Here is a 26651-nt window from a genome sequence, read left to right on the forward strand (position 1 = left end):
GACCCTCTTCTGTCAGGCAGGGCCCCTTTCATAGGAAAGGCTCCCTCCTGGAGCTCAGCTGTCACAAGCCCTGAAAATCAACAGCAGAAAGCGGTTCCGTGCCTGTAATTCACCGCTCTTTCTCACATTCTCAGGATCAGGTTTCTTTCCTGTCTCCTCCTGCCACCCCTGGTGCTCTCTGCACCATATGGCAGTACATCTGGGGAGGGGTGTCTAGGCTACACCTGCCTTAGGAAGCAGCTTCCCCCCTTTCCCTTGTGCTGGGCCAGAATCTGTCCTCTGCAGGTTTCAGGACGGCAGCAAAAGGCATTTTGCCAAAGCAGACTCCTTCCTGGTGCAGAACATGAAGCTTCATGATCTATGTGCTGCATAAGCATGTAGGTAATGGCAAAAGGCTTAAAATTAAAAGTCTTGTCCTTCCGGGAATAGATTATGAGTCATTTAGAAGTGGAAAAGAAACCAACTACATACCTTTCCCCCAAATATTGGAAACTCTAAAGACAGTAGGTTCAGAGTTTTGGCATGCGAATGTGTGAAGGATGATAACGGCTAAAATTTAATTTACGGACCACCGTCTCTAAGCCTGGCACTCTTCAGCATTTTACAAGGGGAATCCCTTCTACCACAGCCCCAACTCCATAGGACACTTTGAGCAAATAGGAAAAAGATTTCCCCTCCTGGCAGACACAGGCCTCCAGCTGGGGAAGAAGTCTGGAGAGAGGGTGACATTTCGGCGCCAGGCAATTGCCAAACTCACAATTAATAACAAAGTGATCCCAAACTGGATTCCAGACCTCTACAGCTCTTGGCTGCACGTGATTGGCCCAACATGATGTAAGTTACTCTTTTTAATTCTTTCAACAGCTCTGCAAGGTTAGGTGTTGTTATACCCATCTTTAAAACGGGGAAATGAACAATGTATTGACATATTCAAGATCATAGAAGGCAGAGTAGCCAGGATTTGACCCCAGGCCTCTTTGACTCCAAAATGGATATTTGCAAATACTCCCAGGATCTTGTGATGGAAGGACCATTGGAATGTTGATGGCAACAAACAGATTTACTACATGGCAGTAATTGCTGGCAAAAATTATATCAACTGCATATCCTACTTATTCTGCCTTTGGACCCAAACAATAAGCCTTCCTTTGCCCTCTGCCTTTCCTTTTTTTTTTAAAGATTTTTTTTTTTTTTGACAGAGAGAGACACAGCGAGAGAGGGAACACAAGCAGAGGGAGTGGGAGAGGGAGAAGCAGGCTTCCCGCGGAGCAGGTAGCCTGATGCAGAACTCGATTCCAGGACCTGGGATCATGACTTGAGCCGAAGGCAGATGCTTAATGACTGAGCCACCTAGGTGCCCCCCACCCCCAGCCCTTTCTTAGCAGCATCTTAAAAGGTAACATAAGAAAATGGGGACATTTTGGGGCACCTGGGTGGCTCAGTCATTAAGCATCTGCCTTCGGCTCAGGTCATGGTCCTAGGGTCCTGGGATCGAGCCCCTCATCAGGCTCCCTGCTCAGCGGGGACCCTGCTTCTCCCTCTCCCTGCTTCTCTGCCTACTTGTTCTCTCTCTCTCTATCTCTCTGTCAAATAAATAAATAAAATCTTTAAAAAAAAAAAAAAGAAAATGGGGACATTTTATTTCCCCAGATTCAGGGGTGGGGACAAACTGACCTAGCAAGGTTAGTCCTCAAAAGAGAAATAGTGGGAGCAGCTGAATTGGACCTCATGTCTCAAGGAGCTTCAGTGGGTATTGAGGGGCATGCTGTGGGAACATGGGCTTTGGAAGGCAGGAGAATGTAGTGGAATTAAGCCTGCAAGGTGGATGGGAGGTCAAATCCTTAATAAAAATTGCCAAACTTAAAACTTGTGGACACGGACAATAACAATAGAGAAAGTTTATTGGCTGCTTATTATATGTCAGGTACAGTTCTAGAGGCTTTGGATGTATTAATTATCAGTCCTCACAACAACCCCGTACAGTAGGCACTACTGTTTTCCTATTTTAGGGGTGAGGAATCTGCGAGAGAGTTTAAGTAGCTATTCCGAGGTGAGGGAGACAGACCATGAACTCCAGAGCCTTGGGGAGTAACACATGGAGTTTATTGCCAGATTTAACCAACCAATCAAGAAACAGGAGGGCCCCCAAAGACATCTGGGCTATACCAGTCATAAAATAAAATAAAAAGAACTTCTTTAAGGACCAGATTCTGTGCTTAAACACTTTACATGTATTTTCTCTTCTAATCTTTACAAAAACCCCATTCTACAGATGGGAAAACTGAAGCTGAGAGAAATAAAAGAACCTGCCCTAATCACGCACCTCATAAGTGGCAGCTAGGAGTCCAGATCGGTTGGACTCCAGAAACCAAGGCTTTCAATCTCTAGGCTTACTGTACTCCTTCTTGTTGGGAATGATGCTAATATCCTTTCTCTCCTCTAAAGCTCCTAGATCCAGATCATCTGCGCAGGTCTGTTCAGTTAGGAGCAATAAGCCATTATGATCAATTAAGAAAGTATAATAGGAGCATCTCACACACAGACTTTGGAAACACAAAATGCTTTTAGTACATATTTGTGGAATGAAGGAAGGAAGGTCCAGTATGGTATGATAACCTTTGAAGGGACAGAAGTTGCATAAACATTGACCATGCCTGTCAAGACTTATGATATCAATGAGGAGAAAAGATAAACAGAACTGAAGCAATAAAATATAAAGAGTTGTCTGTTGTCCAGCACAGCAAATCACGTCATAGGTAATAGAGAAGAGGGGCTAGGATCATTAAAGACTATAAAATCTAAGTTAGAAAGTCAATACCCAGTAAATGAGATTTGAGACATGCAAAGTCACCTTAAAGAGAGGGGATGATAAGACATAAATGAAGTACAAGGCGAAACAGTCATGATGGATGCACCTCCATAGTGTCCCGGCTGGTATCCGTTTTGATTAGTCAATGTGCGTGTCATACCCATTGTTAAGTATTTTGATTCCTGCAATCAGTCAGGACAAGCTAGGTCATGTCGCTGTCATAAATGACTTCCAAAACACAATGGCTTACAACAGCATTTTTTTTACCATTCATTTACAAAATTACTGAGGGTTGGCTGGAACTCCGCTCCATGCCATCCCCACGGTGGGGCCCAGGCTAACAGAGTAGTCTCTATCTGGAGCCTAATGAAACAAGTGCGGCTCTTCAAACTTCGTCCTCCTAGTGACACATGTCACGACTACTGGCTTTCATTGATCAGAACTAGTCACGTAGCCTTATAGTCAACCAGTCAACAGATTACCTTTATGGATGAACGACAGCATTCTGCCAAGATGTGAAGAAAAATGCTGTCAGTTGGTGGAAAAGTGGGGATTCATGTGGAACAGAAAAACAGCAGAGTCAGAGGCAAATGACAGTGATCCCCATCTGGGCCCTGTCCAGGGAAGCAAGTCCCTGGGAGGCTTCTACATCCCATCTCCATCCCTGAGTATCTCCGTTCAACAAACACCAATCATTCTGTGACCTGTTCAAGGCCCAAAGATGGGCAAGGAGGGCAAAACTATTGGGCATTTGTAACTATCTACTGCCCATATTCTCGCATTCACATCATTGTTCTGGCTCTGCTGGGCTCGCTCTTGAAATAGTGGAGTTAAAACACACTTCAACTATAATTAAACACCACAGTATTGGCATAGAAATAGGCAAATCAAGAGAACAGAACAGATAGCCCTAGAATGTATAAAAACTTAATTTATGATAAGAAAGGCATCTTGGATCAATGGGGAATGGAAGAATAATTCAACAGATGACATTAGGACAGTTGGTTAGCAAATTAGAAGAGAAAATCAATTTCTAGCCTTAATTCATGCCAGATACCAACATAACTTGAACTCCAGATGGATTAAAGAATTAGAGAAATTTACATTTGTAAAGCCATAAAACAAGATTCTTGCCCTTCATCCCCACTCACCCTAGCATATTTACTTTTATGTTTTTGTTACTAGAAGAAATCATACACAAAATACAGATCATACAACAAAAAAATTTTTAAAACATTTCTTCCTGTCAAAACAAAAACCAAAGTTAAAATACAGCCTAGGACAAATATTTACAGACAGAAAAAAAGATATCATTTAATATAGAAGGAACTCATCTAAAACAAGAGCAGCATTTTATATGGTTCATAGAGAAAAATGGACAAAGGGTATGTACTGGCAAGTTACTAAAAAGGATAAAGTTTAAACACACACCTGGAAGAAATATTCAAGACTCAGGAGGAATTAAAGAAGGGACAACTTATTGCAACACTGAGAGCCATTGTTTACCTACAAGTTGAAACAAATTTTTTAGAAATGATACAACCCAGTTTTTCAAGGGCTGTGTTTTTATCATTTTGATTGTAGTCTTACTTGGCATAACTCTTTTGGAAATTAATGGGGCAATGTATGAGAACTCCTTTTTTTTTTTTTTTTAAGATTTTATTTATTTGACAGAGACACAGCGAGAGGGGGAACACAAGCAGGGCGGGGGGGAGAGGGAGAAGCAGGCTTCCCGCTGAGCAAGGAGTCCGAAGTGGGACTCGATCCCAGGATCCTGGGATCATGACCTGAGCCATAAGGCAGACGCTTGACAACTGAGCCACCCAGGTGCCCCTGAGAACTCTTAAATATATACTAATATGCCCTAGTATTAGTACTTCTCATATTCTCTCCCGAAGAAATGATATAGAAAAAAGGGTTTATGCACACACATGTTTATCTCAATATATTTATAATACTGAAAACTTAAAAACAACATGAATTCAGGCAAGAATGGTTAAGGAAATCACAGTAAGATATATGCAATTGATGGTCTATCATTAAAATGATGCTCACAAAGTGTTTATAATAACATGGAGAAATGCTTCCATATGATGTTATGTAAACAAGGCAGCCTACAAAATAAATGCCTATATAATACAAAATTATGCAGAGCAAAGCCCCGAGAAAAATTCAGCAAAAGTTCGTTGTAAATGGCTCAAAGTAATGAATTTCTTTCTATTTTCCCATATATTTGACTTTTCTCTAAGGAGCATGTGTTACTTTCATGAGAGAAAAATAAGCATCTTAATACTGAGTAATAACCGAGTGCGGACTGTGTCAGGTGCCATGCTGCGACCTTACAGGGCATAAGCACCCACAACTGAAGGCAGAAGCCTGGCATCTAACATGTATTCGATGCTAGGCATGCTCTGACTCATCCTCTACGTTATCCTGTCATTTGGTGATATTATTATCCCTATTGTACAGATAAGAAATAATGCACAGAGAGGTAGAGCAACTTTTCCAAAATCACACAGCTGGGGAGCATGGGAGGGAGCCAAGATCTGAACCAAGACAGACTGATCCCAGAGCCAGTGCTTGTAACTATATAGAGATTGTTGCATTTAGTCACTGTAACAAGCTCATAGACAACATTTGATAAATGAGAAAACTGGGGCTCTGAGAATGGTAAATGACCACAGTGACAGGCTTGGCAAGAAAGGAGCCTGAATGTGAACTCGGGCAATCTGATTCTGGAACCCACCCTCCCCCAACCCTTGCTCCTAACACCCGCACAAACCGCCTTGTCAAATAACTAGTGCATACAGCTCCCACACTTTCCTCTTTTCCCTCAGCGGCCCCTTTTTCCTACTGTTCAGTGTGTGGATTGCCCAAGACCCTCAGGAGTCACCCCTTCTGTTTCTCAGCCTGTTTTGCATTCCTTTCCGTTCTCAGCATTTGCAATTCTAGGCTGGCCAACTTTCCTCCACATTCAGGGTCTGATAAAGATCTCGGTAAGGAGGGGAGTGTAAGCATATTACAATGTTTTGTAGATGTCTTTGTTTCCTCTTGCTTCCATTAAAACAAAATACACAAGCGAGGGACGCCTGGGTGGCTCAGTTGGTTAAGCGACTGCCTTCGGCTCAGGTCATGATCCTGGAGTCCCGGGATCGAGTCCCACATCGGGCTCTCTGCTCGGCGGGGAGTCTGCTTCTCCCTCTGACCCTCCCCCCGCTCATGCTCTCTCTATCTCATTCTCTCTCTCAAATAAATAAATAAAATCTTTAAAAAAAAAAAATACACAAGCGTAAGGGCACGCGTGCACACACACACACACAGAGACACACACACACACACCCAAGACAGGTGCCTGCTGCATATAAAATGTCATTAATAACTAATCCACGGTCCCAGGTGGGAGAAAGGCAAGGAGCCAGTTGGAGACTAAACGAAGGGAGCTGCTGTCCTGCCTCTGGTCGCCTCTGGGAGCAGTCTCCCCAGTGCCGGCCCCAGCACACGGCTTTCTGGCACAGAGTGCCACCCTGAGACCATCTCCCTTCAGGAGCTTTCACTCATGAACAGATCTCTGTGAGAAGGAAAGAGTTTATTGACCCCATTGGTTTAAATAGTGGCATGTCAGATCCTCATGCAGGATTGAGATCTTAAGGGAGGTCAATGTCACTGCATTTGCAACCTTGTGTTAGGTTGGAAAATTGCCTGCAAATTCAGGCCAGAAGGGTGGATGATAATGGCCCAAATGTGTATATGAAGGCATTAGGAATAAAGAGATACATTTTTCTTCTTCTTTTAGTAGCTTGAAGTATAACATTCAAAGAGATTCCTAGAGACGGGAGAAACAGTATGGCGAAGATAGGAAAGAAAATTGAAATTGTCACGGGGGGGGGGCTTCATATAACTAGAGAATAATTGTAACAGACACTTTTTGAGCCCTTATGTGTCACACAGGGTCTGAGTGATTTAACTCAGTAAGTTACTAAGTGTAACTGATGTAATCTTCACAATAATCCCATGTAACAGACATTATCAGTCCCATTTCACAGATGAGGAAACCGTGGTACAAAGCCGTACAGCTCGTCAGTGCTGCAGGATTTGAACTCCACCGTGTGACTCCAGAGCCCACAGCCCTTAACCACTTTCCCTGATCTGAATAAAGCAACCTCAGCGCAAGACAGAGCCTCAAATAAATGGAAAGAAGGAACGATGACACGGCTTGGGGATTTGGAGAAAAGAGAGCTAGAAAAGCCTATTCGGAAGATCATCCAAATCTGCTTAAGCACTTTACAAGATCAGAATCAACTTTCATTTGGGGGATAAAATACCATCTAGTGTCCAAGCTTTGTGTGCTCCTCAAGCACTCGGCAACCCTCGAGGCTCGGAGCAGAATCAGCGACTTGGCATTCCCCATGATGGCTTCCCAGAGCCATATCTCTGTCCAGCGCTAGGTCCTGCAGTGGCATTTGGTGTTATTGTGGAGTTTGGGTTATCATCATTCATTAAGGGAGTGGGCAGGTTGGACTTGACCTGCCCCCAGAGAACTGAATGGACTGAAGTGCACTGGGTCCCCTTTCCATTCCCCTCACTTCTCACCACCTGGGCATTTTAACATCTCCCAGCACCTCAAGAAGAAGGGTGAGTACTACACAATGAGAAATTTGGAGAGAACAAGAGAGACCACAGTCACATAACTTTCACTACAATATACTGTCATCATGGTTCTACTTGTAATCAGATATTGTTGTTAATCTAATGCATAAATGAAACCTTATCATAAGATACGCCTGTATAGGAAAAAACACAGTTCACAGAGGGTTCGGTCCTCTCTGCAGTTTCAGGCATTTCCTGAGGGGTCTTGGAAACGTATCCCCTGAGGATAAGGGGGGGGGTGATGACTCTAGTCCTTTTGTGGCCCTTGTCTGAGGAGACAGATTCTGGAAATATCGCTCAGACTGATGTCCATGAATTTACCACTTCTGTTTTCCTTTCAGAGTGCTATCTTTGAAAGAAAATCCAACCAGGTTATTTCTCTGCTCAAAACCCTGCCTTGGCTTCTCATTTCTCAGCATCATCCTGACTCTTGGGACTTTGCATGATCTGACCCCCCACTGCAGCTCTGCTCTCTCACCTCTTCGCACTCAGCTCCAGCCACCCTGGCCTCCCCGTGTTTCTGGAACATGTCAGACATACTGTAGAAGAAGAAGTATTTTTGTCACAGTATTGGGCACTGAACAGGCACGGTCTGGCCTGCACTCATCTTTACTTTTGTGCTGCAAAATACAAGCCATATAGCCCAGGGGCATGTGGCCAGGAGGACAGACTCCTGGGTTCACAACCTGCTGCTACCACTCACTAGCCAGAATTATGGAGGGAATTTCTTTCTTTTTCTTTTTTTCTTTTTTTTTTTTTTAAGATTTATTTGAGAGAGAGAGAGAGCAGGGTGAAGGGCAGAGAGAGAGAGAGAATCTCCAGCAGACTCCCTGCTGAGCGCAGAGCCCAACATGGGGTCTGATCCCACAACCCTGAGATCATGACCCTAGCCGAAATCGAGTCAGAGCTCAACCAAATGAGCCAAGGGGAATTTCTTTAACCTTTCTGTACTTCAGTTTTCTCAACTGTCAAATGGGGATAATAGTTGAACCTACATCTAGTATTGTATAAGGATTAAATTAGCTAATACAAGGCAAGAAATTTAAACCAGGGCTTAGATATAATAAACACTGAATGATTTTAACTAATATTGGTAAAATATTTATATTTTGTATTTATATTTATTTTGGTAATTTAATGGAAATCTTAGCTTTTATATGCATTGGCACTGACAATAGTTATATAGTAGAGTACTCAGTGTATAGTAAAGAACTTAATACCATCTTAAAACCCTAACACATGAACTCCCCCCCCACAACTTTTTATTTAAATTCCAACTGCTTAACATATAGTGCAATATTAGTTTCAGGTGTCAAATTTAGGGATAACACACAAGCTTTTATAAGTTATTTACAGCTCCAGAGATGGTCCAGAGAGAGGGGTTTATGATGGCGTGGACTCATTGGGATTGAGCAAGTAAGCTATCTTTTTTTTTTTTTAAAGATTTTTTATTTATTTATTTGACAGAGAGAGACACAGCGAGAGAGGGAACACAAGCAGGGGGAGTGGGAGAGGGAGAAGCAGACTCCCCGCCGAGCAGGGAACCCGATGCGGAACTCGATCTCAGGACCCCGGGATCATGACCTGAGCCAAAGGCAGACGCTCAACAACTGAGCCACCCAGGCGCCCCGCAAGTAAGCTATCTTTAGAGCTCCAGGCTAGCAGGGAGCAACAGAGAAGATACAAGAAGCTGGGAAGTTTTACATCTCCCCTAACTGAAGAGCCCTGAAAGAGAGTAGTTGGGAAGTATCTCTAAAGATGACTCCAACACGGCTCAGACCCGGCTGGAGTCACAGTCAATTAAAAGTGAAGGATATAAGGAACCATAACAAATGATCAAGCAGCTTTGAAAAATAATCAAATAAAATTTCTTGAAATTTAAAAAAAAAAAAACTTAAGCCTTTAATAATGCCAATTGTTGTACAGAAGGAAAAAAAAAGATCAGTAAAGATTCTTAGAGCATGTTAGAGAATCATTCCTCTCCTTCTCTAAGCAGACCACAGCTCTTCTACTACCTATCTTATCAAACGAGATGTTTTCTGTCGGAGTCTCTGTAAGTCCTCAAGGACTTCAGTCTTCTAGAGGCCACTCCTCCTGTGGTGTCCTCTACACTTGGTGTGGATTTGGACTGAATGACACTGGATCCAGATGGAATGCACCAGACAAACACTGTTTTTAGACGCTGATGGAGTATGGATCCCAGCTACTGGCAGTGTCCTCCTTGTCTACCTCTCTCTACCAGAGACCCAGGGGCTGGGGGTGCTGAGAAATAACTCTAAACCTTTGGTGAGAGGTTTTCAAGGCCCAGAAATTATTGGAACATGTCCTGGTACTGTTATTTGGATAGTGAGCCCAAGAACAATAAGTACAATCCTTTGGTTCTAATCACACGTACTAATGAATGGCTCTTGCTGGCTTTTTTGCCTGAGAAGTATGACTTTAAAGACCAGATAATTACCACAGAGTCAGGACAGGCTCAGTGAGTCACGCAAATTCAGGTTAGAACCGACATGCTCTGAAGAAGCTTCCTTCCACTTCTGATGGGGTTTATTGTTCATATAGTGTAGTCTTTAGGAAAAGTCCAAAATCCACAGGGCAGCATCAAAAGAAATAACATATCCAACTGACAGCTGAATGTCAAAACAAAACTGTGTAATTTGAAATCATTGCCAAGGGATCAGATATTTTAAAAATTCTAGGAATATCTGTGTTCCTGGATAAGTGAATAAAAGATGATAATAGTCTTTATTTGGTAAAAGAAGGACTCTTTAATGAAACAATAAGATCCAGAGCCTTTATTAATTTAACCTATACCATTATTTTCTTTATTTTTCTAAACTCTATATTTATTGAATGTAGACATAGAGGAAATTTGCAAAAATAGTACAGAGAGCTCCTGCATACCCTTCACCAAGCTTCCCCTAACATCAGCATTTTCCCTAGCACAAGGAAATTACCATTGGCTCTGTAATACTATAAACTAGAGCTCTTATTCATATTTTGTCAGTTTTTCCACTAGTGTCCTTTCTCTGCTTCAGGATCCAATCCAGGATTCCTTATTGCATTATATTATGTCTCCTTAATCTCCAATCTGTAACAATTCCTCAATCTTTCCTTTTCTTTCATGACTTTGACAGCTTTGAAGAGTACTGACTGGTCAGTTGTCTTGTAGAATATCCCTCCATTTGGCTTTCTGATTTTTTTCATGATTACATCGAGGGTATACATTTTGGGCAAGAATGTCACAGAAGGGGTGCCCTCCTCAGTGCATCCTATCAAGGAGGGCAGATTGGATGTCTTATTACTGGTGGCTGATGTTCACATTGGTCACTTGAATGAAGTGGTGTCTGCCAACTTTTTCCACTATTAGGTTATATTTTTCTCTTTGTAATTAATAAATATCTTTGAGTGGGGAGATACTTTGTTACTATGAATTATCCTTCTTCTCTTCAAACTTTGCCTACAAATTGATGGATCTTGCCTGTATTGGTTATTATTGCAGCATTTGACTAAAAGTCATTTTCTATTTCTCTCATTCCTTCAACTTTTATCAGTTGGAAGTCTTCTGTAAAGAAGATGCCATTCTCTTTAAGTAAGAGGCAGTTCGTACACTGAGTCTAGATGAAAGAGAATGGACTTCAGAGTCAAACTGCCCTCTTTCGGAATGCAAACTTTTCAACTTAGTAGGGCAAGTATTCAGCAAGTTGATTCTATCTCATCATCATCATCATCCTCATCATCCTCCTCATCATCAAAAATTACCATGTGCCTCCTCCAGAACAATTCCTTAGTTTGGTTTAGAATTGTTAAAACTGTAAGAGTCAAGAGACTTTGCTTCTCTCTGTCTGGGCTTGTTCCATAAAGGGACTGTGTGGAGACCACTCTGCTTTCTATCCTGACCCTATCAAGACCCCATGGATACCACACTATTGCCCACACAGCATTTCTAAAGCACTGCATGGCCAGGGGTGTGGGGTGTAACCAGAAGTAGACTTGTTAAACTTACCGAACTGTCTTTACAGTCATTCTTGGACTTGCTTCTGATTGTATTTTGCAATTGAAATAGTAGCACTAACCCTAAATATGTAACAAACGATCCTCTACATTTCGGAATTGCTACTTGTGCTACCTATGTGAGACTCGCCTTCACAATGGAGACACTACAGAGCTAACCATCTTTCACTCCACTCTCCACTGAAGCAGGAGGTTTCCTCAGCAATGGACTACGTTTTGCTTTACACAAGCAGTTTTCCCTACTAGAAATGTGGAAAGTAGCTTTTAGTCATTGATAATCAGCACCATAATCTTATTTATTGTTTGGGGCTGGGGAAGGCATATCTCAGTTGCAAAGTTCAACTCAGTATACACCTCTCCGTTGCAGCCTAAATTTTTTTAAAAAATCAGTCCAATTTCTATTTGTAATTGATTATTTTCTAACTTTCTCCACTTGACGAAATATTGGGACTCTGCTAACATACGCCTAGAAGAAGAAAAGGAATATCCTATTTGGTCATCCCCACTACGCAGCTTGCCCATTTAGACCTTAATCGTCAGCCATCTATTTTCGAAACGTTTCATATATATGACATTACAACACCCATTTCCTCAAAGATCAGACATGGGCCTCTTGTGACTTGATTACCACCACAAAAATGCTTTCCCTTCCAAGTAAAAACTGATAAAAAGTGAATTTAAAAAAAAAGCCCAAGTCACTACAACACTCCATGAACTTTGTTTTGTGGTCAACTCTCCACACACCCTGGTTAGTCGCTGACGGAATCTAGTCGTGGTTCTGAGGCACGCCGTGCTGCCATCAGGGTGAGCTTAATCACAAGCAAGCCAGTCACTCATGGTGCCTAAAATACCAAAGTTTAAGAATTATTTGCTTTTTAAAAATAAGTCAAGGCAGATACACTTTCTTGAAAGGGAGAGGAAAAGTAGAATCATAGCTAGAACCAAGACAAACTTGTAAAACCTACAGTCTTTGTTATCCTTTTTTTTTTTTAATGGTGGAAACGCCTCTGTATGGGAGTATCATCCTGTGGGTGTCTTTCTTTACGTGTCACTTCGGGACGGCCCCTGCGGAGGGGCCTGGACCTTCGGTGCTTACACTGAAGAGCGGCTCGACACAGATACGTATGTTTCACTTACAGGAAGGAACTCAACGTATGCACTTGACAATAGGGGTAGATTAGATTATTGACCCAAAATATTTAACCTCCCTACCCCAACACAGAAGAACTGTACTCCCCCAGCCCTCTGACATTGGGCTTGGCCATGTGATCTGCTTTGGCTTCATGGTACGTAGGGTATATATCCTTCCCTATTCCTTGTCTTGAAGCTTAGCAATATTATTTGCTTTGACCAATGAGATGTTGGCAGACATGAAGCGGTAAGAGGCTCGAAGTGTTCTTGTGCACTTGGGATTCGCCTCTCGTGCCTCTGTCATTGCCATGACAGCCCCTGCAGCCCGGGCTAGACACGTATGGAGCGGACCTGAGCCTAACCTGTAACAAGGAAGAAGCCCAGAGGAACCCGTGCCTTGGAACAGCGCTGCCTGCCCGATTCCAGCCGAGATCAGTCCGTCCCCAGCCAACCTGCAGAGACATGCATGAGAATAAATGCTGGCTCTTAGAAGTCATGGAGTTTTGGAGTGGTTTGCTATCCAGTAATAGCTGGCAGAGTAATAAAGAAAAAAGAAAAAAAAAAGAAACATCAATATAAAGGGTGCTCAGCGAGTGAGCACCTGGAGAGAGTGTGAGATGAGAGTCTTGAATCTATTTTTCCTTAATAGTTCTCAATTCCCACATGCATCTCCCAGGGTGAGTATCAACCCCACAGAGTGTGATTTCAGAGTTTAAAGAGAAAGGCTTTTCCTACAAATGGCTCCCTAAATGAGAGTCACATGTATAAACATCAAAGCGTATACACTGTACTTAGTGAATAATAATAGTAACAAAGACTCAAAGAATAATGTTGACCCCTTGTGCAATTTTGACATCATGCACTGACCCCATAGAGCCTCCAGCTCCATTGTTCGTATCTTGAAGAACCACATATGAAGACACTTTGCAGGACTGGTAGAAGGCAACTGCTAAGGAAGAATGTTTTCTGTGTGGTCAACTGTTTATAATTAAAGTATTTCAGGCATGGAAGAAGACATTAAAGGAGAAATTCTTGGCAGCCAAGTCTCCATACAGAGCCAGTACATTATAGTACCGATTATTTAAAAAAAAAAAGACAAAATTTAATGCATATGATGAAACTTAATCCTTACTGTAATTCTGTGGGCAACATGAACTGTCATCTTTACTTAACTCATTTTGCAAACACAGAAATAGAAGTCCAGAGAGGTTGAAAGTCTTATCTAAAGTCACACAGCTGAGACTGATAAAGGGCCCAGGACTCAAGCCCAGTTCTCCTGGTTCAAATCCCTTGTTCTTCCAGTAACAGGGAGAAACTGAGCATGTCTGATTCGAGATTGCTTCCATTTCCCTTGCTGCTGTGACCCATAGCTTTGAAACGTCTGCTTCACCCTGCGCGTAGGCATGTTAATCGTTGAGGAATTTTGCTTACAGCTGAGATTTGCAAAAAACACCTGCTTTTTTACCCGATACCTACCTCACCCAAGGGGATAAGGAAGTATGTGCACAAACCACTATGCTATGTTTAAGATTTACAGGAACAAAATGACCAGATTCCTGGAGGCAAAGATCAACTGACCAAGGCCTTTCTCAGATGTCTACAGACGTCAGTCACCTTTGGACTCCAACCTCCTCCCTCTTCCCTCTCTTCCTAATAGAAGAGAAGCTCAAATCTCATCCTAGGGGAGATGGATTTGGGGGACAATAGTCCGCCATCTCCTCGGTTTGCTGGCTTTCCAAATAAAGTCGCTTTCCTGGCCCCAACATCTCGCCTCTCAACTTACTGGCCTGTGTCGCATGGCGAGCAGAACGAGCTTGCATTCCCACCACACCACATATGACGACAACTGCAACACAACCCAGATTAGAAAGCCAAGGGTCGTCATAGTTTGAAACACTAGACAAATTAAAAGGTTAAAAACAAAAGCCTTATTAGGCTGGAAGTCCTCAGTCAACAGCAGTTCACACTCTTCTGAGTGGAAATGAAAAACACATGGAGTCAGACGTGCAAAGACGGAAGTAAAAGCTGCAACCTAACAACAACAAAAAACAGGAGACATTTCCAGTGGAGCTGCTTTTCATAAGGGCAACTCTCTGTCATATGTTCCATAGTGGAGGAAGAGACAGAGGGCAGGAATTGATTTTTTTTTAAATAATTGTTAATGGTTCTCCATAGAAATACCCACTATCTCACCAAGTAATTATAAATGTTTACATGACTCACTAGAGCATTATGTCCTAGCCTTCTAACACTGGCATGAAATGTGATTCTTCCAGGAAGTTCTCCTTGATTAATCACTGCTCATCCTCCCAGCCCTGGCCAACCTGCTAACACATGTATATTCAAAACTCTCATAATTATCAACATGTACTTTTGCAAAATGTACTTAAATTGCCTACACGTGTATACCTGTGTACTATCCCCTTGATATATCTGGGGTCTCTGTGTGATTTTGATAAAGGGATAATTATTAACTCATTGACTGTGGGCACTTGGTTAGTGTAGAACCGCAAATGGGGGGACTTGAGTGATTTGTAAATGGGATAGATGTCAGAATCTGGGAGATGAGAGCCAACTTGTAGTTGACCTGTATTTGCAAGTACTCACAACTGAGCTGCTGCTGCTGATTTTTTTCAATGTTTTCCTTGTAGACTTTCTATTCAGCAGTGGGGACAAACACATGGAACACAACAAAGCCGTTCTCACTCAAACAAACTCTTACTCAGCCATTTAAGAACAAAGGGGCAGTTAACGAAATCACAGGCAACGTATTTAAAACAGAACAAAGAAAATGCATTTTTTGGTCCCCTACATAAGTAATTTAAGAATTTGCTGTACAGGCGTTTAAGGCAAATTATTTGATATCTTTTTTTAAATATCATTTTTAAAAAAATATTTTATTTATTTATTTGAGAGAGAGAGAATGAGAAAGAGCACATGAGAGTGGGGAGGGTCAGAGGGAGAAGCAGACTCCCCGCCGAGCAGGGAGCCCGATGCGGGACTCGATCCCGGGACTCCAGGATCATGACCTGAGCCGAAGGCAGTCGCTTAACTGACTGAGCCACCCAGGCGCCCTTAAATATCATTTTTAAGAAAAGGATTTGATGACGAATGCAATCTGTTTTTGCATTTGTGGGGGGAAAAGATAAGGGTCAGCTTTCTTTGTTAGAATGAATCTCACCATCTGTGGCCACAAGTTCCTCTTTCAGCTAAGCATTTCAAAACTGAATGGCAATATTAACACGGAGGGGTTGGGGTGAGCCCATGACAAAACCTCATAGGTGCACAACCGAGAAAGGTGCCACCATGGAGGAGGCCAGGGCCAACTCTCCTGCCGTTCTTCCTTGTCACAAGCTCCGGTGAGCAGGGGATATCCAAACGTCATGCTGCAGGAACACGAGAGTGTCTCTTGGAAAGCGAGAGCCAAGTGGAATTCCCTTCTGCAGGCTACACCCCTTTTCCTATCCCATCAAAGGGACACCTTGAAATATCAGGTGAAAGCACTTACAGAGTCATTTCCCTTTTTCCAGTTCTGACCCAAAGAAAACCAAAGGTTTCTGTCACCTCCTAATCATTAGCAATCTGTGGCATAGGGTTTGGAGTGTCACCTTCAGGTGGAGTGCATTCTGCCGTCATATCACCTGCATTAGGCAAGCCATCCTCATTCCACTCCCATTTCCAATGGGAATAAGGACAGATACATGTCCCAGATGTGACCCGTGGAGGGGAGCCTGCCCTCAGTCGTCAGCTTCTTCTGCCCCTGCCCGAGATGGCAACTGCAAGTGACAACGCAGGGGCCGGAAGTCAGATGAGCAGAGAAGAAGCTGACAGAGGTACAGTTAGCCTCAAACAGAAACATCCCACCACCCAGGCTTCAACGTGACCTTCACTAAGGTCAGCCAACATGGACTGAAGGGTGACCCGGATGTGCCTATGGATGTGTGTACGCACGTATACATTCAGGTTGATCTGTCCAACTCCACCAAGCATTTGAAACAACTGAATAAAATATGGTCCAGGCTCGGGGCACCTGGGTGGCTCAGTCGTTAAGTGTCTGCCTTTGGCTCAGGTCGTGATCCCAGGGTCCTGGGATCGGGTCCTGCATCGGGTTCCCTGCTCAGCAGGGAGTCTTCTCCCTCTCCCTCTGCCTGCCACTCCCCTTGCTTGTGCTCTCTCACTCTGTCAAATAAATAAATATAATCTTAAAAAAAACATATGGTCCAGGCTCACAAGGAGCCTGGTCTAATCCAGAGAAAGACCTATAAATGCATCCGTGCCATGCAGGACGGGGCAGGCTAAGTGCTGCTGGAGCCTTCCCCACCACCACAGGGCGAAGGGTGAGAGGCAGCATTTCTGATGATCAAAGAAGGCTTCATGGAGAAGGCAGCGTTTGAGCTGAGCAGAGATCATGGACAGAATCTAAATAGGCAGCACAGAGCAAAGAGAACTCCCAGGAAAAGGAATGCAGGAACAAAGGGATGGAGAAGAAAAAGTACAAGATGGTTTGAAGAGTGATCAGTGACCACGTTGGCTAACGCACGCATCCCTCTCCTCTGTTAGTAAGTGGTGGACGGTCAGTGTCTACAGTGGATTTTGGAACAAGAGCATTTGGGTTTAAATCTCATTCACTGCATTCCTTGGGCAAGCGACTTCGCCCCTTTGTAGCAGAAGCTGCCAATGCCTGGAGCCCCTGGGCTTATCGACTCTGCTCTAGCAAACTGACAGCTTGCTCACCTCGGCCAAAGGGTGTGTTGTCACTGACGCATGTGTTTGGCTGGTGGACAGGGCAGGCCAAAAGTGCCAGGGAGTTAACATCTCAAGAGCAACCCGCTACAAATGACCTAGAGGAGTGGGTGGAAAACTAGCCCAGTCCCTTGGCCCAGGGTAGAGCTGAGCTCTGTTCCCCAGTCTCTCAGAGGCCTACAGCTGGACCATAGCCCTAGCCATCCACAGTGGTGACCCACTCACTATCCCAGTATCGACACTTCTCTCTTGCTGTTACAACAACCCCCTTCCTCACTGGACGTCCTGGTACCTGCGTCCTTGCCACATGGTCTGAATTTGGAGAAACCCAAACTAGGACGTTCTTTAATGCTCAGTTTCCTTCTCTGTCCGATGTGGATAATAATGGCTACCTTGAAGAATGGCGAAGAGAAATAGATAAGATAATGGATTACCTTACTTACTAACATAGTAAGTGCCTCATAAATATTGGCTATTCAATAAATGTTAGAGATCCCTGAATTGTAGGCCATCTGATAGAGACAGAGGGTGGGAACCACTGAAAGGTTTTATTTAAAGGAGTCCATTGAGAGTATCACCAATGACCTTCCTTGGAGGACCCTGGCCTTTACTGGAGGACCTGGTCTTCAGTGGAGGATCCTATCCTCCACTATTCACTGTAGGATAGAATAGTGAAGCCCCCTAATGCTCCTCAATATCCATTTCTCCACTTGTTGCAAGCACTTGAGAGGGTAACACATTTCTGCCACATGACTACCTGTGGCCAGTAACAGTGAGTGAAAGAATGGCACACTGAATGTTTGTCGGTATGAAGTCCTCCAGTACCCTCTTCCTGCTGCATTAGGATATCTAAACAGAAATGATGGAATTCTAAATAGATAGAACTTCAGGGCACCTGGGTGGCTCAGTTGGTTAAGCGACTGCTTTCGGCTCAGGTCATGATCCTGGAGTCCCGGGATCGAGTCCCGCATCGGGCTCCCTGCTCGGCGGGGGGTCTGCTTCTCCCTCTGACCCTCCCCCCTCTCATGTGCTCTCTCTCTCTCTCTGTCTCAAATAAATAAATAAAATCTTTAAAATAAATAAATAGATAGATAGATAGATAGATAGATAGATAGATAGATAGATAGATAGATAGAACTTGGGTCGCAGAATGAAGACGCTGTGGAGAGCAGCCTCCTGCAATCTATGATGACCATGTCATATAAATTTTGTTTTAAGCCTCTGGGATTTTCTGATTAACTGTTACTGCAGCCTAACCTGGCTTGCTCTGACTAATACAACTGGGAAGGAGGCAGAAGGACTGAGGCAAGGGAGTTCAAAGTCTGTTGCAGGCCTCAAGTAAAAAGGATCTGAAATAAGACCTAGAAACCGGACGGTGAGGGAGGGAAAAGAAAGAGTAATTCCTAAGAAAGAAAAATCAGCAAGTAGGGGAAGAGAGAAAAGGAATTAACGATGACTCCAGATTGGCAAACTTGGAACACTGAAAAGAAGAGAGTGCCATAGAAGAAAAAGGCAATCTAGAAGAAAACTCAATTGGATGAGATATGAGTTTAAAGGGGTTCTACTTCTTATCACTGAAAGAAAGCTTCCTACCCCTTCTCCCCACAGAGGACTCCTGGGATTGGGGGGTGAACCACATGGGGTTTCCCTAGTGTTACACTCATAACAGTGAGTGGTGATCACAGATCCAATCATAGCACATAACCATGGGATGGCTTATACCTGGGGCCCTTGCCTTCTAACCCAGTGCTCTTCCTACCACACAAAATTGCCCCAGTATTGAAGAAATAGCACACATCTGGTCTACACAACCAGACAAGGGGTTGCTCAACAATGCAGTTAATTTAATATTGTCTAGACAACCGAATTATGTAACTTGTTAGGAAAATAAAGCAAATATTTGTCATCTTTTTCCTTCTTATAGTTGGAGACTGTTTTACCACAAGAAAAATTAGCATTCAGGTTGTCCTCAACTTCGCTATGTAACTGAAGAACACCACTTCTCCCCAAGAATGGGTAGAAGCCCTATATTTTCTCCACCTATGAACCAAGGTCTCAGGAACTCAAAACCCTACTTTCAAACCTTAAATATGGACTACTCAATCAGACTCTTTGATAGTGAAAAATTTAAAAAATTATTTAGGTTTTTGTTTCATTTTATTTTTAGTTAAACTACAGTTGTGAGATGAGAGCTTTCTATTTGGCCAGAAGATGAGAATAATAAGATGCATAATAGATAATATCAAAGTGGAGGTCCTTTATTTCCCAGAAATACATTTTTCCATTTTCCAGTTTTAAAAATGATCATCTTTCTTTCACAATAGTTATAGCTATTTTACTAATTATATTGAAAGTGCTAGAGGATGTCAAGAAAATTGGGTATTACAATAAAACAGCCTTATCATATATTTAAAGCCCTTTTATCTTTAACAGGTTTTTTTTAAAGCTGTAGACCTGTGCACTGAATTTTCATTAATGTATGTAAAAATACATTAATAAAGATCTATATTAAGAAGTTATACTGAAAAAGCAGTTCATAATGTACCTTTCAGCTTTATAATTAGTTCTGTAATCTGTAATCAGATGATTTAAATCTCATAGAGGTAAATTATAAACTAAGTAATTTCTATTTCCAAGAGGAATCATTATATCTTTGGAATTTTGTAAAGCGTTAATGAGTTTTAGAGAAATTATTATATTTCTTATCACTTTATTCCCAGCAGTTAGCACAATACCTGGCACATGGTACTTGCTAAATAAACAATTGCTGAATGAATAAATGAATATGTAATCATAAATAAGTGATTAGCAAAAGCACATTCATTTGTCATTGACCCCATTCAGGGCATGAAAGACACTCACTTCCAAGTCTGAACTCAGAGCACTGATCCATTGCCTTCTGACTGGTTGGGTGCCCATTTTGACGAGATGGTTCCTTTGCCTTGTGGGTTATTCAATGGCAATATGCCTGCCTCTGGACAATGTGTGATAAGAGTGCAAAGACTGCTAATCTGAATCAGAAGATGTAGGATCTGGTTGCTCACATGCATAAAGGAAATCTTCATTAAAACTACAGCAAACTAGGGGCGCCTGGGTGGCTCAGTCGTTAAGCGTCTGCCTTCGGCTCAGGTCATGATCCCAGGGTCCTGGGATCGAGCCCCACATCGGGCTCCCTGCTCTGCGGGGAAGCCTGCTTCTCCCTCTCCCACTCCCCCTGCTTGTGTTCCCTCTCTGGCTGTGTCTCTCTCCGTCAAATAAATAAAATCTTTAAAAAAAAAAACTACAGCAAACTAGGCTCTGTGCTAGGCACGTCATATGCATCATAGAACCTAACTCATAAAACTCCACAAAATGTAAAGGATTTATCCCCATTTTACACATGAAAAAAACCGGTTCACGAAGAGTAAGGAACTTGACCAAGGTCACAGATCTAGGAGGCAGGACTGTAAAATCGCTCTGACTCCAAAATCTACCACCAGTAGCAATACTAATGATATGACAAGACTGCAAACTGCAACACTATACAAATATGAGCTATCGTCATCATAATCCGTCAATCTCCTAAATTTCTATCCGTGCCCTCATAGATATCTCCTATCTGAAAGCGATGAATACCACTTAACATATCCGTGGAGTCCTTACTTGGCCAGACCACTGTGGGAGGCTCTGACCAGGCCTGCTGTGTTCAGTTCCTTCTTGGTCTGCTTAGGTCACATGTGACTGCCTGAGCATTTCACCCGTGGGTCATCATTTTGTAGGTGCGTACTCACTGTTCAAGAGTGATGTTTGCTCACTCTTTTTTTTTTTTTTTTAAGATTTTATTTATTTGCGAGAGAGAGAATGAGAGACAGAGAGCATGAGAGGGAGGAGGGTCGGAGGGAGAAGCAGACTCCCCGCCGAGCAGGGAGCCCGATGCGGGACTCGATCCCGGGACTCCAGGATCATGACCTGAGCCGAAGGCAGTCACTTAACTGACTGAGCCACCCAGGCGCCCATGCTCACTCTTTCATAATCTGTTTAAAGGATAGCAAGATGGTGCTGGTGGCACAGCAATCCACACTCAGATATTCGGTCCAGTGATACAGTGTTCTACTGGCCATTTTATGTCCATAAAAGCTAAGGATGCTGGACTTCCAGGGCACATGGCTGAGGATTAAAGGGGCTTCTCATGCCCTGTCAAGACTTCACTCTGGGTTGGAAGTCTACCATGGCCACCACCAAATCAAGTGCGTCTCCCTTGAAGAACTAGGCAGTTTGGGCATGTACTAGCTTACCATGCCCCAGGCTGATGCCTCATGATACACTTTGCTGAGAACGTGTCACTTGTGCTTATTAGAGTGAATTTTAAAATGTAAAAGATTTGAGTGTCACAGTGTTCATTCAGGTCAAGTCTCCAGCCCATCTTCTGCAGGGCAACTTCAGCCCTGGAGGGGCAGGAGGAGGTAGTCAAGAAAAGTTCTAGCCCATCCTAGCATGGTTCAAATCCCAGTTCAGCCGCTCAACCTCCTCTTGCCTTAGCCTCCTCATTGGCAAGATGGTCATGGACTAAGACCTACCTCAAAGGGATGTTAAAAGGAATACAAGTATAATTATTTCTAAGCACTTGAAATAATATTTGGCACGTGGTAAAGCTATTTGAATGTTAAAGCTTTTTTAAAATTACGAAATAGGGGCACCTGGGTGGCTCAGTCGGTTAAGCATCTGCCTTTGGTTCAGGTCATGATCCCAGGGTCCTGGGATCAAGCCCCACATTGGGCTCCCCACTCAGTGGGGAGCCTGCTTCTCCTTCTCCCTCTGACCCTCCTCCCTGCTCATACTCTCGCTCTCTCTCAAATGAATAAAAACAAATCTTTAAAAGAAATTTTAAAAATTAAAATTACTAAAGAGTCTACCAATTACTCTATTTTTTTACACCCGTGTGTCATTACAGAAGACACAGGTTTTAAGAACCATTGGAAGGTTACTCACTGAAAAGAATTTCATTGATTTGAACTCCACCAAGCCAAAGTTAGTTGATAATTTCATCAGGGTTTGGCAGAAGCTTGTGTACAGCCTACTGTGATGAAATTACCTGTGCAAACTATGAGTGTGAATGAGAGGGCTGGATGTTAACAAACCAAAACCAAACAACTTTTTAAAGCACTGTGAGCAAATGAAAGTCTATGTATTTCCGGAGTCCACTCCCTCTGCAAAGCATACTGCTACCGACTGCCGTCCACACCCCAGGCAGGCTTGGGGTTCACAAGGCTCCCCTCTCTGTAAGACCTTGAGCCTTTGCTCCCCAGCAGCCGGGGGTGTGCTTCCCAAGACTCCGCCCTTTCCTTCTGTAAATGGATGAAATACAAGTATAAGAGAAAGTTGTTTCTGTAAAAACTGGATTGACTGCTTTGGGCTAACTCAATAAAGGGGATTCGAAACAACAATTGCTACAACTCTAAAAGACTGGAAAATCTAGAAGCATTCTGCACTCAAATAAAGCCCATAGATTGCGATGTATGCTTGTAGGATGACCAAGAACTCCAGTGTGCCCACGCTAAAGAAAAAAAAAAAGCTTTCCCCCTACTTCCCAACATTGTCAAATAAATCTCCCATTATTACTTTTTTTTTAAAGTTTATTTATTTATTTGACGGAGAGAGACACAGCGAGAGAGGGAACACAAGCATGGGGAGTGGGAGAGGGAGAAGCAGGCTTCCCGCTGAGCAGGGAGCCCGATGTGGGGCTCGATCCCAGGACCCTGGGATCATGACCTGAGCCGAAGGCAGACGCTTAACGACTGAGCCACCCAGGCACCCCTCCCATTACTATTTTTTAAGTGAAAATAAAATGTATCTATATTTAAATTGTCCCCTTAACTGACTCTTTCAATTAACTAACCAAGGCAAATTGGACTTGATAGGGGAGTTTCTACTGTAATTATATGAAAATAGTTACTCTTGATAACAACTGAGTTTTATTGTCCCTTTAAAACAAAGCTATTGTCATAACTTTAAAATATGAGCTGAATGAGGCTCCTAGGATATGGCTCAGACCCATAATGCTTTCTATGTATGTGTATTTTAGACATAGTTATTTATTGCCTATTATCTACATCAAATGGAGAATCTATTGGTTAATAACTCAATTGTTTCAGGATTATTTACAATCAGAACAAGACCCCCACACCCATCTGAAGCTAACTGCCCTGGACTTGCTCTAACAGCCAGCATACTTCTTAAGTACTAGAACAGCCCCGTCTTTGTTGGTGTTTGAGACCTGAATCAAGTTATTTGTCAGAAAACAAGAAACTTTCAGCAGGAAAAGACAACGTTAATGGTATTAATAATGAATAAAGACACCAGAGAGGGAACATACAAAAGACAGTGCTGGGCCTGCTAACCTGTACTTCCTGAAGGTTTAGGGCTGACCAGAATTCCAGCAAAATATGGCCCTCAGCTTGTTTTGTAAATAAAGTTTTATTGAAATATAGTCACACACATTTATTTACATATTGCCTATGGCTATGTTTGCTTTACAATACCAAGCTGTGTAGTTGCGATACAGACCCAACAAATTAAAAAAAAAAAAAAATTAAATATTTACAGTCTGACCCTTTAAAGAAAACATTTTCTAATCCAGCCCTTAAGGATCAATTCTATACTAGGCAGTGCTCTATAAGTTATGATTGTCAGTGTGTTTTCCAAAGATGTTCTGGAACTTTGCCATCATGGATTAATTCCTCAAGGTCATCCCCAACAATGAGAGATAAGCCAATGATTAAGCCACTGACACTGTCTTATGATACAAATTTCTCCTCAACTTCCCTTTTAGGGTGTCTCCTGGAAGGATTCACTCAAGAGCATGCTATGGAGTTAATTCCAGATGGACCTTCTGATCCTGTATAAAGTCATTTTTTTCTCCACCCTGACACCCCTGTCTACCTACCTGTGGGTCTGGCTTCGAAGATGGTGCCTCTCACAGATCCTATAGTTTGGAGCTAACCAGGAGGAGCCAAGAAGGTAGCTTGGGCCATTACTGACAAGCAGAAGCAACCTTTTTTACAGGTCATTTTTTTCTCTGGACACAGCACTGTCTTGAGAGCCTGAACTGAGCACTCATTACCTCTAAACGTATAAGCAAAGACCGCTTTTGAAGGGAAAGAAGAGATAGTCAATGAAAACAGAAGTTGCACATGAGTCTCTACCTACACACCCATGGTCATGGAGGTGGTGGGTCTAGCAGACAAAGCATTGGGCCACAGATCAAAAGACTTGGGTCCTAGTGCTCATTCTGCCACTAATGAGATGCATGACCTTAAGCAAGTGACTTATCTTCACTAGACAATACAGGGTTAGACATCTACCCCTAGGGTTCCTTCTTGTGTTTAAAATTCAGGGTTTCTATGATGCCAGCCTTAGAAGGCTGTGTTGTTCCTACCAGTGCGTGGTATCCAGCAAGCACTATGTAAATGTTAGCAATTGTTATTGTTTTGTGAAGGCACGATGCATGCCTTTAAATGTAAATGCAGGTTCTTCGCCATTGTAACAATCAACAACCTAGAAGCAAATTCTAAACAGCAGAGCATACCCATAAGCAATGAAGACTGTAATTCCTATTGGCCTTCTCAATTAGCACAGTTTTTGGTTTTGTTTGTTTGGTTGTTGCTGGTGGTGGTGGTTCTCTGATCTACAAACCAAGTGCAGTCAGCCTTCCTGAATACTTCCAACTGGAGAACTGGTTCAATCATAGCCTATATTTTGTACAGCGGTGTAGAGTCACCCCCCACCCCCCACCGAAAATCCTAGTGCAGGTTAGGACTAAGAACTAGGACTCCGGCTGTTGAATTTTTAAACATCTTCTGCCTTTTTGTCATAATGTACATAAACCTTGTGTGGGGGGCAGGGAAGGAGGTGTCAGTCCTGAACTTCCAAATAAAATTCATCAGTTATGGGTGTAGAAGCACTGTTAGTATCCACCATAATCCCTCCCGCCCCACCACTTCAGAGCTGGCTGGCCCACTTCCAGCCATCAATCTCTGCAACTTTTTGCCGGAGAGTTTCTCAGAAGACATAGAAATCTGCTCTGCTGACATGACTGGCAGGCTGGCAGTGTTGGGGAATAAACGGCCTCCCCTGCAGCAGCCCTTCCCCAGGGACGAGAAAGTTGGTCCGAATGCCCCAGCACCTTCTCCCCTCAGGTAGGACAACTCCGAACCACGTGTTCTTTAACACTTCCTTGAGTTTCTCCCCTGAGTTTAAGCTGTATCATCCACAACGTATCCCACTTGACAAGAAAACCTTCAGGGATTGCCTCCTCGGTGGACTCCTTGTCTCACTCCCCCATGCTCCTGTTTTCTGGTTTTGTTTTGTTCTGTTTACCTTTCAAGTAAATTATTTTTACTCAAATTTTTGTCTTAAGGTCTGTTACTGGCGAATCCAAACCAAGACAATGGATGTAACCTAATTAATTCTTATAGAGTAATAAGCATTTTCAACTCAAATCAGTAGAATATCAGGTACAAGATATTTATAGCTAAGGAATCAGAACAGAATCTAAAAAGTATCAAAAGCCTAAAAGCTAGCAACAACTGCCTGAAGTGGGAGAAAGTCCAAGCTTCCCACGGCCTTTCCCCTTGAGGACAAATTCACTGGAGTTATAAGAGGTTAGTTTTGGTTCATGGTGACTTTCTCAAGAAATGAAGAACTATGTTCCCTTCATGTCACGTGTGTTTGAGAAAGCTCTGGGTTTCCAGGATTTCTATTAAGAGTCCTTGACACCCCTGCGATCATTTCTCAACACCACACAGCGATGGAGAGGTGATCCAAGAGGCCAGCAGATTTGGGCCTAGAGAACAAGCTCATCCTCAAAAGATCAAGGTTCCTGTTGCTTTTGCCATGAATTTACAGCAGGCATCCTTACGCTAAATCAGACCTGATCCTCAGAGAGTTCTCAATGCAAGGCAAACATAAATCAAAACCTTATGGTTATGGCTAAGGAGGAAAATCGTAGAAATAGGGCATATATAACAAAGCAGTAGGACCAAAGGTATCAATTATGGTCCCAGCAGGAAGAAGAATTTACTTAATTAACAAAGATTTTAATTAAAAGACTACTTAGAGAGGTACGAGCTGCTTTAAGGGAGAGTAAGGGATATTGAAGGCAACCCAGAGATCAGCCCCAGTGAGATGCTCCCACTACCCCCAGGGCAGAAAGTACAAGTGCAGAAAACCACATTAAGTTACCCAGCCAAGCTTTTAGAGAAACACAGTAGCAAAGCAGGAGGAACCAGGGAAGAAATACACCAGATTCTCTCCCCTGCTCCCTCTGATC

General features: G+C 42.9%; 1 protein-coding gene across 3 annotated transcripts in view; it reads right to left on the minus strand.

The window, feature by feature from the left end:
• Window positions 1-26651, minus strand: part of EGFLAM (EGF like, fibronectin type III and laminin G domains) — a 175447-nt gene that overhangs the window by 135652 nt on the left and 13144 nt on the right. The gene's annotated exons all lie outside the window — the stretch shown is intronic.

Source organism: Mirounga angustirostris, unplaced genomic scaffold (assembly GCF_029215605.1).
Source record: "Mirounga angustirostris isolate CCGP_5_RB_7025 unplaced genomic scaffold, mMirAng1.0.hap1 SCAF_7, whole genome shotgun sequence".
Lineage (NCBI taxonomy): Eukaryota > Metazoa > Chordata > Mammalia > Carnivora > Phocidae > Mirounga > Mirounga angustirostris.